Source organism: Schistocerca americana, chromosome 1 (assembly GCF_021461395.2).
Source record: "Schistocerca americana isolate TAMUIC-IGC-003095 chromosome 1, iqSchAmer2.1, whole genome shotgun sequence".
Lineage (NCBI taxonomy): Eukaryota > Metazoa > Arthropoda > Insecta > Orthoptera > Acrididae > Schistocerca > Schistocerca americana.
The window spans coordinates 518,611,612-518,625,662 of NC_060119.1; positions in this window are offsets into that span (position 1 = coordinate 518,611,612).

Genomic DNA, 14,051 nt, shown 5'->3' on the forward strand with positions numbered 1-14,051 from the left:
CAAACACGGATGCGACCATCATGATGCTGTAAACAGAACCTGGATTCATCCGAAAAAATGACGTTTTGCCATTCGTGCACCCAGGTTCGTCGTTGAGTACACCATCGCAAGCGCTCCTGTCTGTGATGCAGCGTCAAGGGTAACCGCAGCCACGGTCTCCGAGCTGATAGTTCATGCTGCTGCAAACGTCGTCGAACTGTTCGTGCAGATGGTTGTTGTCTTGCAAACGTCCCCATCTGTTGGCTCAGGAATCGAGACGTGGCTGCACGATCCGTTACAGCCATGCAGATAAGATGCCTCTCATCTCGACTGCTAGTGATACGAGGCCGTTGGGATCCAGCACGGCGTTCCGTATTACCCTCGTGAACCCACCGATTCCATATTCTGCTAACAGTCATTGGCTCTCGACTAACGCGAGCAGCAATGTCGCGATACGATAAACCGCAATCGCGATAGGCTACAATTCGACCTTTATCAAAGTCGGAAACATGATCGTACGCATTTCCCCTCCTTACACGAGGCATCACAACAATGTTTCACCAGGCAATGCCGGTCAACTGCTGTTTGTGTATGAGAAATCGGTTGGAAACTTTCCTCATTTCAGCACGTTGTAGGTGTCGCCACCGGAACCATTCTTGTGTGAATGCTCTGAAAAGCTAATCATTTTCATATCACAGCATCTTCTTCCTGTCGGTTAAATTTCGCGTCTGTAGCACGTCACCTTCATGGTGTAGCAATTTTAATGGCCAGTAGTGTGTTCCAGCACTTTCTACGTACTTAGGGACTTCAGAAAGCAAGTTACACCGTGCGAGGAATGGCGCATTGTCACAAGACAGTACATGTTTCAGTTTACCGGTGACTGGAAACGTACTCCAAAGTGGAAGTACGCGAGACAGTACGATTCCTGTGGGCAAAACGCAACACAGATTCACGGTGAAATTCTGGCGGTACACGGACCAAATGCAACGTCGCGTCCAGTCGTAGAGAAAAAGTAACAACAAGTTGCACAGACGTGGTAGGTGCTGATCGGGGTGATAGGCCATCGACAGCGACCAGCCAATCCAAGCAGTGATTAATTAATCAAAGATATTGTTCTGCTCCACGACAGTGCAACATCCCACACGGCACGCACAACACAAGCTTTGCTTCGACACTATCAGTGGGTTTATGCAGACTGATGCGACGAAAGAAGATTTGTACCAAGGCCTCGAACCCTGATCTCCTGCTCTCTAAGCAGATACGTCAACCACTAGGCCACGCTGGAATAGTGGCTTCGTACAATTGCGCGGATTACCCTAACACGCCTCCTTCCTCAATTCAAAATCCCGTTCACGCCTCAGTCCACTTCGTAATCCACCCTAAACACTGACAGCGCTGCAGAGGCTTTAGCACCTCAACATCGAACGACACGGGGGGTCCTGCCTGATACCCAGGCATAGGTGCTTAATTCAAATGAATCTATATGGTTCCAGAGATCTTTTCAAGCCCCAAACATCTGTGATGTATATACTTGTCATACATGTTTGAGGCTTCAGAAGGTCTCTGGAACCATATAGTTTCAGTTGACTATCGATGTGACTCAGAAGCATCTGTCATAGGCAGGCGTTCACATAGCAGTTCTCGAATGGCTCCGTGGCCATGGAAGGGATTTCTGTCGTAGAGGAACTGAGCGGTTGGTAGAATGTTCCGACCGTTGTTTAGATGATGTTGCTGGCTATGTTGAAAAATAATGTCATGTATCTATGTCACTTTGAAGTATAGTGCAGCATTCAGTGAAAGCTGCTTGCCCTACCATAGTAATAAGAACACAGTAAATAATAAACTTACTTTTTGAAGCCCTCTCGTAAGTATTTCAGTGAGCACGCCACGTTAATAGTACCGTAGGTGGAATATTATGCTCTACAGCAATGCTGTACTGATGTCAAATTACATCATACGATCTTTATTCACATATCAAGTTATGTATATGCTGATACTATATCGAAATTTCATGAAAAGTGATAAAAGCTATTTAGTAAGATCTTGTCTATGTAAGCACTGCTTTTCTTTTACATTCACATAACCGTAGGATTCTAAAATAACTTTCAACAAACAACTCACAGAATACGGTAATTTATGATTGAAGGAAACTTACTAACACGATAAAGATGCAATATTAATAATAATATCGTAATTTATGTTTAGTTATCCGTGATCCTTAGTGATTCCGGCGACACAGTTCAACTTTGCTGCTCTTTACCACTAATACAGCTTTTTATATTCTTGGTTACGCCTGCTTTTCGTTTCTCCTTTTCAGTCTAAGAGTCACGTCTTTTCTCTCGCCTCTGTGGAGTATTCCAGAAACTTTTGGTACGACATTAAAGACGTTCTTTCTGTCTCATGCCATTCGTGGGGGGTAGCAATTTTTGTTTCGTACACCTCTGTAATCGGCCTACACCACAAGCATCTAACGGCGTTATATCCGGTGATCTTTGTGGTAAGATACTGGTAGTACATCGAGACCAATGTATCGTTTAGAGCTTTTTTGACAGCATGGTAAGATGTCAAGTGATTCCATCTGTGAATTTCAGTGAAACTTCCTCTATTTCTTCGACTAACGTATTTTCCCAAGAATGCAGCAGCCTCCTGTCACTCTTTCTCTTACAACACTAGTGGATAAATTTATGTGCATGAAAAATGTTATATCTAGGAAACTCTTTGGACTAAAGGAACTGACTATATAGAGTATCTGATGAAAAGTATCCGGACACCCCCAAAAATATACGTTTTTCATATTAGGTGCATTGTGCTGCCACTTACTGCCAGGTACTCCGTATCAGCGATCTCAGTAGTCATTATACATCGTGAAAGAACAGAATGGGGCTCTGCGTGAAACTCACGGACTTCTAACGTGAATACCTGGAGCACGTACACAATCACAATAGAATAAATGAATATAGAAAAAAATGGTGGAATAGATTGGAACAGTCAGTTTGGGAAACACTGAAGAACTGTGAGGATTAAGAGTTGTTTAGAAGAGGGGTGCGTATTGAGAATTGTTTGATCATTTAATATTAAATCAGGGCTGAGGAACAGAAGTTTATTTATTTCTAGGGCTTCCAAAAGATTAAGTTTTCGGCCTTTGTTTGCTAAGTGGGGGACATGAACCTGTGTCTCATAGCTGTGGCCCCCACTCAGTACGTTCTCAGCGAATGTTGAATCATAATTCTGCAGTCTCCGATTCTCTTCGTATTCAAGCAACCTAACTGGTAAGTCTCTGCCTGATTGACCATTATAAAACTTATCACTATGAGAATAAGTGAATTTTTGAACCCTACTGTTGGCAAGTGAATGGGTATTATCTTTCCTGCTGGAAATAGACTGGGATACGGTGTTATTCACGTAGCAGGATTTCAGTTTTTCAGCTACACTATCTGATAGCTGTCCTAAGTACACCACTTGGAGGGAACAGCAGAGGGAGCATAGAGGAAGGGTAAATTTTCCGTTTTTGTTTCCCTCGCAACATGTGGTGAATGAGAAGAGGAGTTTGAGGCAAAAAATGTTGCGTAATTCTTCTTGGAAATCTTCTTTGGGGATGAATACATATATGAGACGGTGCACCAGGGAGTACAAAGCTAGAGTGTGTGTGTGTGTGAGTGTGTGTGTGTGTGTGTGTGTGTGTGTGTGTGTGTGTCACTGAGTGTTGTGAGCAAGGATCTATTACTGTGTCTGTAGTTGTAGCATTTCTATAAATTTTGAAATAATGCGTTTGTGTACTTATGTCAATAATTAGATTTAAGAAATTGATGGATTTGTTACGAATCTACGAGGTAAACTGAATTCTTTTATGCTACAGCTTACTTTGTGAAAAAATACGTTGACTTGTAGTGGCTGTCCACATATACAGTACCATCATCTAAACATGTGAGCCAATATTTAATATTGTAACGTTTTTGAGGATGGTGTTTAATGTCTGATGATAGCTTACAACAATAAATTGATACTGTACAACATATATAATTTTGCGTTTTTCAATCATAAATCTCTGGCTTGTTTGTGGAGAAAGCATTTCCAATGATTCATGGGAATAAGGAGATAACTAAAACGTACAAAATAGAAAGCTAAGCAGCAACGCTGTTACAGTATTATTCCCAATAGGAGATGACTGTTTGAAAGCGTCAGGACAGACAGTGGCCTGGCAGAATCCTATGGGAAGGACGCATAGTTCACCATTGTCAAGTCCACTGACCTAGCTGTTCATCAACAGATGGTACAGTTAGTCAAGAGCAACATTTTCTTTGCAAATGTGACACGTGTTAGTAGAGCTGCGAAATTACTGTAACTACCATAGACTATCATAAGTAAGCGTAGACTATGCTAGCTTTACCTAGTATCTTTGGCTAGATAAGGTCGTATCTCATTACCTTTACGTTAGTTGGGTTGCATACCTATCGGACGTTACCGCTTAACGATCGCTTTCCCTTCTTATGCGATCAGTGTCTTACTAGATTCCCCTAAAAACCGGAAGTGTGGAAGGACTGAAGCTGAGTAAGAATATGTAAAGCGCCACCTAACCCATGGAACATTTTTGTTCTATAGAGTTATCTTCCTCTCTGTCACTTAAAAATAAACAGTATTAACAGCAAAATTTAAATTTTCCGTTTTTAATTGAGGTTTCATTCGAAAATTTTTGATTTGTAACGTGAAACAGAGAGAAGCTATAGAAAAATAAAGGAAAGAAACATGTATCCACTGAAGATGCTTCATAAACAAAAGAAACGGAACGTGTATGGAAAAAAAAACTGCCTTTCATTTCGTTGTACAGATGGTAAATACCTCAATGAATTTTGACGTAACTAACGAACGACGGAAAACGGAAAAAATGACAAAACAACACAGATTTATCATTTATCAGTAGATAACGCAATTTCCTTAACAAAAAGGCAAAGAAAAAATACCGCACAACAACAATATACCAAACATCGCCTCAGTACTTCGTCGAACTTATATAAGACGTGTTTCTGTTACTCATAAACAACATTGTTATTCCTCAAAAATATCAGGAAACTCTTGCCTTTGACCATGATGAAGAACATTCTGTTGAGTACGAAATAATAACAATAATAATTACATGTTTCTTTAGTTTTCGCGCACGTAAACTCTACTTGTATCAAAAGTAATTGCTTTGCTTACATAAAAGTGCAGAAGTTACGCACTCAACTAACTTTTATTACTAATAAAATGCAATTTGTATTCTGGCGGCGTATAAAATACACAGTGGACTAACACCGGATGACGTGTGGTTCTAATTATGTGCAAAACAAATTAACAAACAAACCAAAAGCAAAGACAAGTCGATGGTTCCCAGTTTCTCTTTTACAAATTCATTTATGTTTCTTTCCATACCAGCGCTACTAATACTACCGGCAATCGTACGATTTACTACCTCATTTACGATCTGTAGTTTTGGTAGAGCGCAACTCTATGTGATACGCATTTCATACATGTGCACTGGTGAGTAAACATTGCCTGTAACGCAAAGGAAAATTGGCTAACACACTAAACGAATTACTCAGTTAACTGCTCTCATCAACTTACGGAAGTCTGTCGGGTGGTTTCGGACTTTTAACTGTTACAATGCTGGAATCAAATTAAAGTGAAATTGAATCGTTTGCTACCGGAATTCCGAAATTAGTTTGTGTACAGCATCTCAGTGGAGTCGTTAGTTTCGCTGTGCAGATCGTAATCTGATGAGAGATGTCTACTGTGCTGTAGCGGCCGGAACGAGCTCTGCACGCGGTCACCTGCCGAGACGGACACGTGCTGCCGGCGGAGCTTGCTTCCGCCGGCGTGGCGTCTGCAGCACATCCTGCCCTGGTGGCCGTCTGGCGTCACAGCCAACACATTTCGAGTATGCGTTTGTAGCATATACAGCAAGTCCTTCTTCACGAATTTTGACTGAGGAAGCAGAACCCTAAAACGTTTTGCATCACCTCGGTTCCGAGAGTTCCGGAACCTGTACGCGAAATGGTATAGAGACCAACATAAACATCATTTCCGCCCTTTTTATATCTCATGAAAACCACAAATACGCAGTAGCATGTTCTCTTGTATTGATGCATGTCTGTGTTCATCGTGGAATACTATTCACAAGTTCATCAACGCACTGTCGGTTCAGATTGTTCCACTCCTCAACGGGGATTCGGCGTAGATCCCTCAGAGTGGTTGGTGGGTCACGTCGTCCACAAACAGCCCTTTTCAATGTATCCCAGGCATGTTCAATAGAGTTCATGTCTGGAGAACATGCTGGCCATTCTAGTCCAGCGATATTTTACCCTGAAGGAAGTCATTCACAAGATGTGCACGATGGGGGCGCGAATTGTCATCCATGAAGACGAATGCCTCGCCAGTATGCTGCCGATATGATTGCACTATGGGTCGGAGGATGGCATTCACGTATCGTACAGCCGTTACGGCGGCTTCCATGGCCACCAGCGGCGTACGTCGGACCCACATAATGCCACCCCAAAACAGCAGGGAACCTGCACCTTGCTGCACTCGATGGACACGGTGCCTAAGGCGTTCAGCCTGACCGGGTTGCCTCCAAACACGTCTCCGACGATTATGCGACACTCATCGGTGAAGAGAACGTGATGCCAATCCTGAGCCGCCCATTCGGCATGTTGTTGGGTCCATCTGTACCGCGATGCATGGCGTCGTGGTTGCAAAGATGGACCTCGCCAAGGACGTCGGGAGTGAATTTGCGCATCATGCAGCCTATTGCGCACAGTTTGAATCGTAACACGACGTCCTGTGGCTGCACGAAAAGCTTTACTCAACATGGTTGCGTTTTCTGTCTGGGTTTCTCCGAGCCATAATCCGTCGGTAGCAGTCATCCACTGCAGTAGCAGCCGTTGGGCGGCCTGAGCGAGGCATGTCATCGACAGTTCTTTTCTCTGTATATCTCCTCCATGTCTGAACAACATCACTTTGGTTCACTCCGAGACGCCTGGACACTTCCCTTGTCGAGAACCCTTCCTGGCACAAATGCGGACGCGATCGAACCGCGGTATTGACCGTCTAGGCATGGTTGAACTACAGACAACACCAGCCGTGTACCTACTTCCTGGTGGATTGACTGGAACTGATCGGCTGTCGGACCCCTTCCGACTAATAGACGCTGCTCATGCATGGTTGTTTACATCTCTGAGCGGGTTTAGTGACATCTCTGTCTGTGATACAATATCCACAGTCAATGACTATCTTCAGGAGCTCTGGGAACCGGGGGTGATGCAAAAGTTTCTTTGTTGTTCTTTTGTACGACTTCGTACACAACGAAAGGAGGGGTGCGGTATACAGTGGTGCAGATACAGCTGTGGCAGGAAAGCTGGATAGGAGCAGAAATTATTAGCAAACACGTTAACGCGGTAAACAGAAGATTTACTTAGCTTGTATTCCTCCAAGCGTACGAAGTCTCATTACAAATAATGCAGTCACAAATAAGTCCTGCTATTAACGTCGATAAGGATCAGAGTCTCTGTACTAAGAATGAACGATGGGATGGCCTCGGAGTCTCGACTGCGTGCCGGCTGCGTAGCATCACGTAGCGAATAGGCTCCCAATTGCAAGTGGGCTGGGTGTCTGCCGCCGGCCCTTCTATATCGCGGCAGCAGGGGCTGCTCGTGGTCCAGAGCCGCTGGATGCGCGGCCCGGTGGGCCCGCTCCATTGAGTCCGCCAGATCCCACGCAACCACTGCTATCAGTGTCTACCGGGGAACTGCAGTTACATTGACAATTAATGACACCAGTAGTGTGGTGTCGATATGTTATACTACACATGTGGCAAAGAGACCTTGCAGGACGACGCTTATTATGATTAACTTACAGCAATTACAAGGTGCGTCTGTAAATCTCGGAGAATAATCTCAGAAAATCAAAAAAAGTGAGAGTTACAAACGAAATACCTTTCTTAACCTTCAAATTAATCACCATTACCTACTACACACTTCTGACACTGGTTTTAAGCTGCTTGGAAACGTCAGCAAACGCTTCTTGTGGAATCGTACCAAGCCTCGTAGTCACGCGTTGCTGGACATCTGCACCATTACAGGAGATGAGACGCAGTGCTACCAATTCGATACGGGTACCAAGCGAAATTCAGTGTCATGGTGTTCATCGCCTTCCCCAACTCCCTCGGGGAGCGATTCATGACGTAACATTCCGCTGCTGTCCACAAATGGGATCAACATCGTTTTAATCTTGGATTTTGTCAGCCGACTGTTTTTTGGGACCCTGAGCCTCATGTCAGTAACTGTCGCTTGCACTCGAATCTTATTGGTAGCACCAGTTTTCATCTCCTGTAATGATGCAGATATCCAACAACACGAGACCACGGTGCTTCGATTGACTGCACAAGAAGTATTTGCTGACAGTCTCCAATAGCTTTACAACCGATGTTGTCAACAAACAAAAGCCTGTTATCAAAAAGTTTGTATTCTGGGCCGTAAAATGTAGTGTTCAGAAACTACCTTATACTAGTTAAAAATTCTTTACGCATTATTAGTAATACAATGATTATTGTTAGTAAAAAACCTTCACAAACTGTATACTATTCAAATAATATACACAGTGTGATCAAAAGTATCCGGACACGGCCCCAAAACATACATTTTTCATATTAGGTGCATTGTGCTGCCACCTACTGCCAGGTACACCATATCAGCGACCTCAATAGTCATTACACATCTTGAGAGAACAGAATGCTGCGGACCGTGTATCCCACGGACTTCGAACGTGGTCAGGTGATTGGGTGTCACTTGTGTCATACGTCTGTACGCGAGATTTCCACACTCTTAAACATTCCTGGGTCCACTGTTTCCGATGTGGTATTGAAGTGGAAACCTGGAGGGACACGTACAGCACAAAAACGTACAGGCTGGCCTCGTCTTTGACTGATAGAAACCGCGCCGGCACTTAAAGAGGGTCATAATATGTAATAGGCAGACATCCATCCATACCATCACACAGGAATTCCTAACTGCATCAGGATCCACTGCAAGTACTATGACAGCTAGGCGAGAGGTGAGAAAACTTGGATTTCACGATCTAGCGACTGCTCATAAGCCACGCATCACGCCGTAAAAGCAAAACGATGCCTCGATTCGTGTAAGGAGCGTAAACATTGGATTGAACAGCGGAAAAACGTTGTGTGGAGTGACGAAACACTGTACTCAATGTGGCGATCCGATGGCAGGGTGTGGATATGGTGAAAGTCATCTGCCAACGTGTGTAGTGCCAACGGTAAAATTCGTAGGTGGTAGTGTTATGGTGTGGTCGTGTTTTTCATGGAGGAGGTTTGCACCCCTTGTTGTTTTGCGTGGCACTAACACAGCACAGCCCTGTAATGGACTGGCCTACACAGAGTCCTGACCGAGCGAGGTGGCGCAGTGGTTAGCACACTGGACTCGCATTCGGGAGGACGACGGTTCAACCCCGTCTCCAGCCATCCTGATTTAGGTTTTCCGTGATTTCCCTAAATCGCTTCAGGCAAATGCCGGGATGGTTCCTTTGAAAGGGCACGGCCGATTTCCTTCCCAATCCTTCCCTAACCCGAGAATGAGCTCCGTCTCTAATGACCTCGTTGTCGACGGGACGTTAAACTCTAACCACCACCACCACCACCAGAGTCCTGACCTGCATTGTGTGGAAGACCTTAGGGATGTTTTTGGAATGCTGACTTGGTGCCAAGCTTCACCGACATCGATACCTCTCTCAGTGCAGAACTCCGTAAAGAATGGGCTTCCATTCCCCAAGAAACCTTCCGGCACCTGACCGAACGTATCCTGCGAGAGTGGAAGCTGTCATCACGGCTAAGGGTGGGCCGACACCATATTGATTTCCAGCACTAACGATGGAGGGCGCCACGAACTTGTAAGTCATTTTCAACCAGGTGGTCGGATATTTTTGATAACATAGTGTATGTTAGAATCGGTAAAATTCTTACGTTTTTCTTTGGTATAAAATAAAGGAGACTCTCTTAGAGTCTTTGATATCTAATTTTTCTCCTGCCTCTGTAAATGTAAGATCAACATTTCTGCCTCTTAACACTTTGTTTACGGATCATGAAAGAAGGTTGTATACGTGGAAGAAACCTGGAGACACTGGAAGGTTTCAGATAAATTATATAATTTTAAGAGACAGATTTAGAAACCAGGTTTTAAATTGTAAGATATTTCCAGGGTCAGATGTGGGCTCTGACCACAATTTATTGCTTATGAACTGTGTGTTAAGACTGAAGAAACTGTAAAAAGGTAGGAATTTAAGGAGATGGGACCAGGATAAACTGAAAGAACCAGAGGTTGCAGAGAATTTTAGTGAGAGCATTAGGAAACGGTTGACAAGAACAGTAGAACAAGAATATGTAGTGTAGCCGGCCGAAGTGGCCGTGCGGTTAAAGGCGCTGCAGTCTGGAACCGCAAGACCGCTACGGTCGCAGGTTCGAATCCTGCCTCGGGCATGGATGTTTGTGATGTCCTTAGGTTAGTTAGGTTTAACTAGTTCTAAGTTCTAGGGGACTAATGACCTCAGCAGTTGAGTCCCATAGTGCTCAGAGCCAGCCAAGAATATGTAGCTTTGAGAGATGAAATAGTGAAGGGGGTAGAGTATCAAGTAGGTAAAAAGACGAGGGCTCGTAGATATCCTTTGGTAACAGAAGAGATATTGAATTTAATTGATGAAGGAAAAAAATATAGAAAAATGCAGTAAATGAAGCAGGCGACAAGGAATGCAAACGTCTCAAAACTGATATCAACAGGAAGTGCAAAATGGCTTAACAGGGATTGTTAGAGGACAAATGTAAAGATGTAGAAGCATATATCACTAGAGGTAACGTAGATACTGACTACAGGAAAATTAAAGAGCCCTTTGGAATAAGAGAACCATCTGCAAGAATATCAAGAGCGCAGATGGAAAATCATTTCTAAGCAAGGGAAAGCAGAAAGGTGGAAGGAGTATATAGAGGATCTATACAAGGATGATGTACTTGAGGACAATATTATGGAAATGGAAGAGGACGTAGATGAGGATGAAATGGCAGATATGATACTGCATGAAGAGTTTAACAGAGCACTGAAAGACCTAAGTCGAAACAAGGCCTCGGGAATAGACAACATTCCATTAGAACTACTAACAGCCTTGGGAGAACCAGCAATGACAAAACTCTTCCATCTGGTGAGCAAGATGTACGAGACAGGCGAAATATTCAGACTTCGAGAAGAATATAATAATTCAAATACCAAAGAAGGGAGGTGTTGACAGGTGTGAAAATTACCGAACTATTAGTTTAATAAGTCACTGCTGGAAAATGCTAACACGAATTCTTTACAGACGAATAAAGGAAGAGATAGAAGCCGACCTCAGGGAAGATCAGTTTGGACTCCGTAGAAATGTTGGAACATGCGAGGCAATACTAACCCTACGACTTATCTTAGAAGATAGTTTAAACAGAGGCAAACCTACGTTTCTAGTATTTGTAGACTTAGCTAAAGCTTTTGACAAAGTTGACTGGAATACTCTCTTTCAAATTTTGAAGGTGGCAGGTGTAAAATACAGAGAACGAAGGGCTATTTACAATTTGTACAGAAACCAGATGGCAGTTATAAGAGTCGAGTGGCATGAAAGGGGAGCAGTGATTGAGAAGGGAATGAGACAGGGTTGTAACCTACCCCGATTTTGTTAAATGTATATAGAATTAAAATCCATGGAGAAGAAATAAAAACTTTCAAGTTTGCCGACTACATTGTAATTCTGTCAGAGACAGCAAAGGACCTGGAGGAGCAGCTCAACGGACTGGACAGTGCCTTGAAAGGAGGATATAAGATGAAAACCAACAAAAACAAAACGAGGATAATGGAATGTAGTCGAATTAAGTCGGGTGATGCTGAGGGAATTAGTTTAGGAAATGAGACACTTAATGTAGTAAATGAGTTTTGCTATTTGGGGAGCAAAATAACAGATGATGCTCGAAGTAGAGAGGATATTAAATGTAGACTGGCAGTGGCAAGGAAAGCGTTTCTGAAGAAGAGACATTTGTTAAGATCTAGTGTAGATTTAAATGTCATGAAATATTTTCTGAAAGTATTTGTGTGGAGTGTAGCCATGTATGGAAGTGAAACATAGACGGCCGGCCGGTGTGGCCGAGCGGTTCTAGGCGCTACAGTCTGGAACTGCACGACTGCTGCGGTCGCAGGTTCGAATCCTGCCTCGGGCATGGGTGTGTGTGATATCCTTAGATTAGTTAGGTTTGAGTAGTTCTAAGTGCTAGGGGACTGATGACCTCAGAAGTTAAGTCCCATAGTGCTCAGAGCCATTTGGACATTTTTTTTGAAATATAGACGATCAACAGTGTAGACAAGAAGAGAATAGAAGTTTTCGAAATGCTGAAGATTAGATGGATAGATCACGTAAATAATGAGAAGGTACTAAACAGAATTGGGGAGATGAGGAATTCGTGGTACAACTTGACTAGAAGAAGGGATCGGTTGGTGACGCACCAATCACCAATTTAGTATTGGAGGGAAGCGTGGAGGGTAAAAATCATAGAGGAAGACTAATAGGTGAATACTCCAATCAGAGAGGTGAATACACCAAGCAGATTAAGAAGGTTGTAGGTTGCAGTAGTTATTCGGAGATGAAGAGGCTTGCACAGGATGGAATAGCATGGAGAGCTGCATCAAACCAGTCTTTGGAGTGAAGACACAGTAACATCAACAAATTAATTATGACTAATAATGTTGTATTGGGTTGAAATGAGTTATTATATTTTTGAAAATGTGTCTTAACCATCAGTAATTATCTATATAGACTTATTTTATGTTTCAGCAGCTTAAATAAGCAGGGAAGCGAAACGTTGGTGACATAATTACACGCCATCAGCGTGCTATCAAATGCGTATTTCCGTCCTTCCTATTAGAACCTACAAAGTAAATTATTGTGCACACAAATTCCGATTATTCATGCTGTAATCGACGACATTTTGTCGCATTGCATTGTATATTAATACATATTAATACGGTCCGCCAGCACCCGCCTTATCGCTCTCCTACGGCGATATCTGCGTCTGGTTTCATCTTAACAGGTAATTTAACAGATAACAAAGAGCATATTCAGGTTCGGTGTGGAGTTTATTTGAATCCAGTCCTAACTGCAGACTAAAGACCATCATTTTTATTCCCGGTCTACCCTTTGTTATTTATCCCACCTCCTAACAGTTAGCATTCTAAGGTAAAATGCAACCTAGCATTTAATCTTTATTCCAAAATCAGAGCCTGCAAAGGTAATTGCTTACAAAAGAATCGTGCGACCTTTCCTATAATAGTGTTTAAGAGTGTGGGAATCGTACCTAATAGAACTAACAGGAGATATGGAATGTATACACAGAAGGTCTGCAAAACTGGTCACAGGTTTGTATGATCGACGCTCACGGAGATGCTGAAAACATTAAACGGGAAGACGTATGAAGACAGACGAACTGTGCCGAGAAAGCCTCCTTATATAGTTTCAAGAACCAGTTTTAATCTATGAATCTATTAATACACTCCCGCGAATTCAAGATTAGACTAGTAGTTGCTACGTACAGAGGCGTTAAATGGCTCTGAGCACTATGGGACTTAACATCTGAGGTCATCAGTCCCCTAGAAGTTAGAACTACTTAAACCTAACTAACCTAAGGACATCACACACATCCATGCCCGAGGCAGGATTTGAACCTGCGACCGTAGCGGTCGCACGGTTCCACACTGAAGAGCCTAAAACCGCTCGGCCACACCGGCGGGCCGGAGGCGTTACAGCAATCTTTCATCCTGTGCCGCAAGGCACAATGTAAAGTACCCGGTGCTATGCATTTCAGTGATTTGTGGAGCATGGGTGCATGTGTAGACAACAATTTCTTGACAACACAGCATTGTCGTGTCGGTCTTCAGCTGTTCCGTGAGGGGGTGGATTCCTAACGCCACAGCCCTAGCAAGGCTCGTCACAAGCCATTAACAAACAAAGACGCCCCAGACAATTAAAAA